The following is a 6,605-nucleotide window of genomic DNA, read 5'->3' as shown; positions in this document are numbered from 1 at the left end:
CTCATAACTTCCGGCTAAGCATAACTTCGGGGTTCCGGCTAATTCAATACAACTCATAACTTTTCCATTTAATCTAAAAAGCAATGCAAAAGTTTGGTTCAACACTCTGCAACCGAGAAGCATCAAGACATGGGATGAATTAGAAAAAAGTTTCTAAATAGATATTTCCCTCCAAAAAGGACTGCTCATTTGAGGAATCAGATTCTGCACTTCAAGCAACGAGAAGAAAAAGCATTGCATCAAGCTTGGGATAGGTACTTGTCAATCCTATATCAGTGCCCGCATCATGGTATTCAGAGTTGGTTGATTCTTCACATATTTTACATTGGACTATCACTCCAAAACAAGAGCCTTCTAAAAAAAAAATGTGGAACCGCCACATTAGCGGCCCCCCTAGAGCCGAACAAGAGCCTTCTAGATGCAGCGGCTGGGGGAGCACTCATGAAAAAAAGGTTTGGATGAAGCACAAGAAATAATTCATACAGTGGTATCAAATCTCAGCGAGTGGTCAGGACAAGATGTACTAAACTTATCTCTACACCCGATTGCAGCAGGAGAAGATATGGGAGTGCGGACAGATGAAAACAAGTTAAGACGCGCAGGAAACGAGGTTCAGGAAGAATTAGAGGAATCCATCAGTATGCAGTGTAGGAAGCGAAAATAATCTTTCCTTGGTGTAGAGAGGCCTTATTAAAATCACTAGGAGTATCTACCTCAGCATCATTTATGGGAGAGGACCTGGATGGTGACGATGATATTTAGAGAATGTCTCAAGAAACTAAGGAAGCGCCAGAGGAAGTTGAGGTAAACGAGGAAATACGGCTACTAGAACAGGAACCAGCCTTGCCTGAGATTGTGCCACCTCAAGTGGAGTTAAAACCTCTGCCGCCTAACCTTAAATATGCATTCCTTGGTCCAGATTCCATATTTTCAATAATTATTAATGCAAACTTGACTGAGATAGAGACTCAAAAATTGATCAAGGAACTGCAAGCATACAGAAAAGTAATCGGATACACCGTTGATGACATTAAAGGGATCAACCCTTCCATCTGCATGCACAGGATTTTACTCGAAGAAGGATATAAAAATTTGATTGAGCATCAAAGAAGATTAAACCCGAATTTGAAAGAAGTAGTGAAGAAAGAAGTATTGAAACTCCTTGATGCCGAAATTATCTATCCTATATCAGATAGTGAATGGATGAGTCCAGTTCATGTGGTCCCTAAGAGAGGGGGAATGACAGTGGTTAGAAATGAAAATAATGAATTGATCCCAACAAGGACAGTTACAGGATGACAGATGTGTATTGATTACAGGAAGCTAAATAAGGAGACTAGGAAAGACCATTTTCCTTTACTATTCATTGATGAGATGCTAGAAAGATTGGCGAAACATTCCTATTTTTGCTGTCTAGATGGATACTCTGGTTTCTTTCAAATCCCAATTCACCCCCTAGATCAAGAAAAGACTACCTTCACATGCCCTTTTGGTACCTATGCTTATCGACGAATGTCATTTGGACTCTGCAACGCACCAGCTACATTTCAGCGATGCATGATGGCAATATTCTCAGATTTCACAGAAAAGATTATGGAGGTGTTCATGGATGATTTCTTAGTATATGGGAATGACTTTGACACCTGCCTTCTGAATCTTTTCAGAGTTCTCCAGAGATGTGAAGATGTAAACTTGGTTCTGAACTGGGAGAAATGCCACTTCATGGTCAAAGAGGGGATTGTGCTAGGACATAAGATTTCAGAACGTGGAATTGAGGTAGACAAAGCTAAAATAGAGACAATTGAGAGACTACCTCCACCTCTTAACGTAAAAGGGGTTAGGAGTTTTCTAGGGCATGTTGGATTTTACAGGCGCTTCATCAAAGATTTTTCAAAAATTTCCAAGCCACTAACTAATCTGTTGATCAAGGATGCTAAATTTTGTTTTGATGATGATTGCAATGAGGTGTTTAAGAAGATCAAGAGTGCTCTCATCTCAGCTCCCGTAATTCATGTTGGGTTTTTCGGACCACGAAAACCGCTTTTTCGCATCGCGGAAACCCCGAAAGCCCCGCCATCGGATCCGTGCGAAGAATAAAACTTCGAAAACATTACGAGTACGAGTTTACAAACTCTAGATCTATATTAGATAAGAGTGTTTACCCTTGATGCGTGCCTTTCGCGAATCCCGCTCGTCCAATGGTGTCGGATCTCAAGATTGTCAAAGTAGACAACCCTCTAGAAGTATCCACATGAACACAAGAAGGAGATCACCAAACTAAAGTGTGCTAGCACCTTAGTAGGGTTCGGCAAGATGAGGAGAGGAAGAGCAAGAAGAGAGAGCACTAAGAGGAAGAAGATGTGAATGAATACCATTGAATGAAAAATTCATTCTCATTCCCATCAAAAGTGGCCGGCCACATTCATGGAGTTGTAACCCCCATTTTGCATTAAGTGTGGCTATTAAAGATATTTGTAACCTCCATGAGGTGGCACACACATGTGCTAAACATGATGATGTGGCACCTCATCATTGGCCACTTAATGTCAAGTCACAAATGATGTGGCATAAAGTCAAGTCAAACTTGACTCTTCCTCTTCCTCTCAAGTCAAGTCAAACTTGACTTAATCTCTCTCATGGTTGATCTAATCCAACCATTTAATTCAAGCCAATTTAATATAATGAATCTAATTCATTTAATTAAATTGATTCAATGAGTCATAATCTATATTAGACTCATTAAACACATGAATCAACTTGAGTCCAACTCAATTAGCCCAATTAGGATTACTCTTAATCCAATTTGATTCATCAAATGAATCTAATCCTCTTGGTTCATCATATGAACCTAATCTCCATCTAATTGTCCTTAGTGTGTGACCCTATAGGTTCTTGTAACATTGGCAATGCCCCTAAACCTATTTAGGAGCATAAATAATGAGCGGTATCTAGCAACACATCATTACTACCCAAGTTACAAGAATGTTGAGATCCAACATCACCTTGTGACTACTAATTGTAACTCCTCACAATATATGACAAGTGTCCTTCTATCCTAGACATCTAGATTGATCAATGTGAGGCATAGACCGTGTCATCCTCTGACCAATCTAAATCTTGATCTCCAAGTAGACTCACTAAATCAAATGAGCTCAATATCTCATATTGACTCATTTGGGCATGGTCATGCACTTCGTGGTCTCACTCTATCAAGAATATCGATGCCGCTCCCGTCATATAGGAGGGATAGATCCCATCTACATCACTCACATCCCTCTGCATAATTTGTTACATACCCAGTAATCGCCTTTATAGTCCACCCAGTTACGGGTGACGTTTGACGAAACCAAAGTACATAACTCCTTATGTACGGATCCATGGTGACTTCAGGTCCAAGGACTAGTAGTCATACTAATAGCCACATGAAAAAGTATATGACACTCATATAATGATCCATGATACTTTCTCATGGCGGGTCATTCAGTATACAATCTCCAATGCATACCCATGTGTCAACTTGATATCTCTATATCCATGACTTGTGAGATCAAATCATCGAGTTGACCTACATGCTAGTCTTATTGCATTAACATTGTCCCTAAATGTTAATACTCGACTAGGAATGATTAAGAGTAGTATTCCCTATATCATCTCACTATCGGTTCAACTAACCGATTGATATAGGTGAGAACCTTCTACTCAAGGACGCTATTATACTTAATTTATTTGGCACCAATACAAGTATAATAACCAAAACAAATGCCTTTATTTATATAAGAATATGATACAATAAGTCCATAATACAATCATCAAATGATTGGCTCTAGGGCTCTAACTAACAATCTCGCACTAGCACTAGTGCCAATCAGTGTAGGCTCTAAGCCTCAATGACCTAGTGTGACCATCATGCTTTCTCTGTGTCAAAGCCTTGGTCAAGGGATCTGCGATGTTAACCTCTGTAGGTACTCTGCAAATCTTCACATCTCCTCTCTCGATAATCTCTCGAATGAGATGGAAGCGCCATAGTATGTGTTTGGTCCGCTGGTGTGAGTTGTTGGAACCCCAAGGTTGTTTTGGTGTGATCAACAAGTTAAGTTAGGTCCTGTGTTGTTTCTAACCTTGTGTCTAAGTGTGCAGGAGCTTAGGAGCACAGGTACTCGAGCGGAAGACGCAGCTAGCGAGAAGGATGTCACGCTGTGCGTCCGAGGGACGAGGTGTTACGGAAGAGTACACCGGCGGACGAAAAGGAAGTGCACGCGGTGGTTCCGAGGTACTAAAGCCGGAGCGGAAGATTGCTCGGGGAGCAAGAGACGCAGCTAGCGCGAAGGTCGGCACGGGGTGTGACCGAGGGACGAAGTCTGCGGATGAGTACGCTGGTGGACGAGAAGGGACACGCGGCAATTCCGAGGGACGAGAAGCCGGAGGAAAGCACGCTCGAGAAGACAGGAAGATGGGTTCGGGTGAGCCCTATTCCGGATGTCAGAGATCACCCAAGCAAGCGGAGCCGGAGCAGAAAGACCCGGACCAGAGGCGAGCTGAACCAGAGAAGAGAGCACGGACCAAAAGTCAACTGGGTTGACTTTTGGCTCCAGGGTGCCCGGAACCCTTCCAGGAGCCCCGACCAAGGCTATAAATATAGCCTTGGTCCAGAAGCTTTTCAACAATCACGATCATTGTATTTCCAAACACTTGTATGCTTTTGTTGTAGTTAAGCTTCTGTTTTCTGTGCCTAAACGCTGTAAGAGGCTTCTCCGCCTGAAGGAGTTTTTGAGCTTAATCTTCCTTGGATTAACAACCACATCGGTTGTAACCAAGTAAAATCTGGTGCCTCGTCTTTTCTTTTATGCTTTTATTTATCTGCTTAATTCATTTTACAAGTGTTAGCTGTTGGATCGAGACCGCGCTAGAGGGGGGGGTGAATAGCGCTCGTGGCTATTTTCAACGATTATCGGAATCGTAAGAGTTAAAACGCAGCGGAATAAAGAAAACAAGCACACAAAGACAGGAGGATTTACTTCGTTCGGAGCCTTGATCGACTCCTACTCGAAGGCCCGCGATCCTTGATCGCTTTCCGTGGGCAACAACTATAAGCTCGCAAAAACTATTACAAACTAATTACAATTCAAAGCAGTATAAGATTATACCGACACCAAAAGACTAAATCTGAAGCTCCGGGGTGTCGAGGTGTCGTTGCAGCACTTCGGGATCGTCTCGTAGGCAGCTTGTAGCACACAGTTCACTTGGAAGAAGATGTTCAGAGCTGCTGGTCGAGACCCCTTATAAAGAGGGTTCAAGGCGCCTTACACTGTTCATCAAGGCGCCTTGAACGAGCCGAGTCACCCGCGTGGATCAGCACTGACCTGGTCGAACTCTATCTGGTTCAAGGCGCCTTCAGCCTATCCAAGGCGCCTCCAACCTCCGGTTCAAGGCGCCTTGAACCCCATTCAAGGCGCCTCCAGTCTGCTGCGCTGGCCTTTTCCTGGCTCGCACCCGAGGCGCCTCCAAGCCCCATGGAGGCGCCTCGGACACTGTTCATCCGAGTTCTTCTTTGTGTTTTTGGTACCTGCAAGTATATTAATCCAAAAATACCTGCAACACAGAGTTAACACAAAATAATAGTATGACTATGAAGTTATGACAGTCTCCGGACTGTCCGGGTCTGACTTCGGATTTCCAACCGGAAACCCTAGGTCGACCCGACGCTTACTGTTCCCTCTACGGGGAACGCGTCCTCACCTACTCCACTCAGGAGATTTACCTGTTGCCAGTACGATCCTCCAGATCGACTGGACTTTTGCTCAGCACTCGATGCTTCCGGACTTTCTGCTGAACATCCGCTTCCCGGCTAGTCCAGTCTTCGCGACACCAGAACTTTCCACCTAGGGTTACCACCCCTAGGACTTTTGCCTGAAGCCATCGACCTGCCAAGACTTTCCGCATAGGGTTACCACCCCCTATGACCTAGGGTTACCACCCCCTAGGGTTTTCACCTGCCTAACCGCAGCTAGGACTTTTGCCTAAGTATCACTTAGGACTTTCCTGCAAGCTCCATGAACTTTGTTAGATAACACCACCACTTAACTTTGAGCCCTTTGCCATAATCAAAACTCAGGTTCGATCATCTGGTGCTCACTGCACCAACATTAGCTTAATCGTTCGAGGAAGGGTCTTTTGTTTTTAATTGACAGGTTATTTACCAACCCTTCTAGCCAGCCCAACGGTCCTACATGAGTGAGGTTCCTTAGCCTGTGCTATAGCTCCATTGTTGTCACAATAGAGCTCAATAGGGTCAGCGATACTATGAACCACCCCAAGTTCAATGATGAACTTACGGATCCAAACTGCCTCCTTTGCTGCCTCTGATGCAGCAATGTACTCGGCCTCTGTCGTAGAATCAGTGACTGTGTCTTGCTTCGAACTCTTCCAGCTCACAGCACCACCATTAATGCAAAACACGAACCCTGACTGCGATCGATAATCATCCTGATCGGTCTGGAAGCTGGCATCACTGTAACCCTTTACAGCTAACTCATCATTGCCTCCATATATCAAGAAATATTCTTTAGTTCTTCTCAAGTACTTAAGAATATTTTTGATCGCTATCC

The sequence above is a fragment of the Zingiber officinale genome, chromosome 3B (assembly GCF_018446385.1).
Source record: "Zingiber officinale cultivar Zhangliang chromosome 3B, Zo_v1.1, whole genome shotgun sequence".
In the NCBI taxonomy this organism is placed as follows: Eukaryota; Viridiplantae; Streptophyta; class Magnoliopsida; order Zingiberales; family Zingiberaceae; genus Zingiber; species Zingiber officinale.
This window is presented reverse-complemented; position numbering follows the sequence as displayed.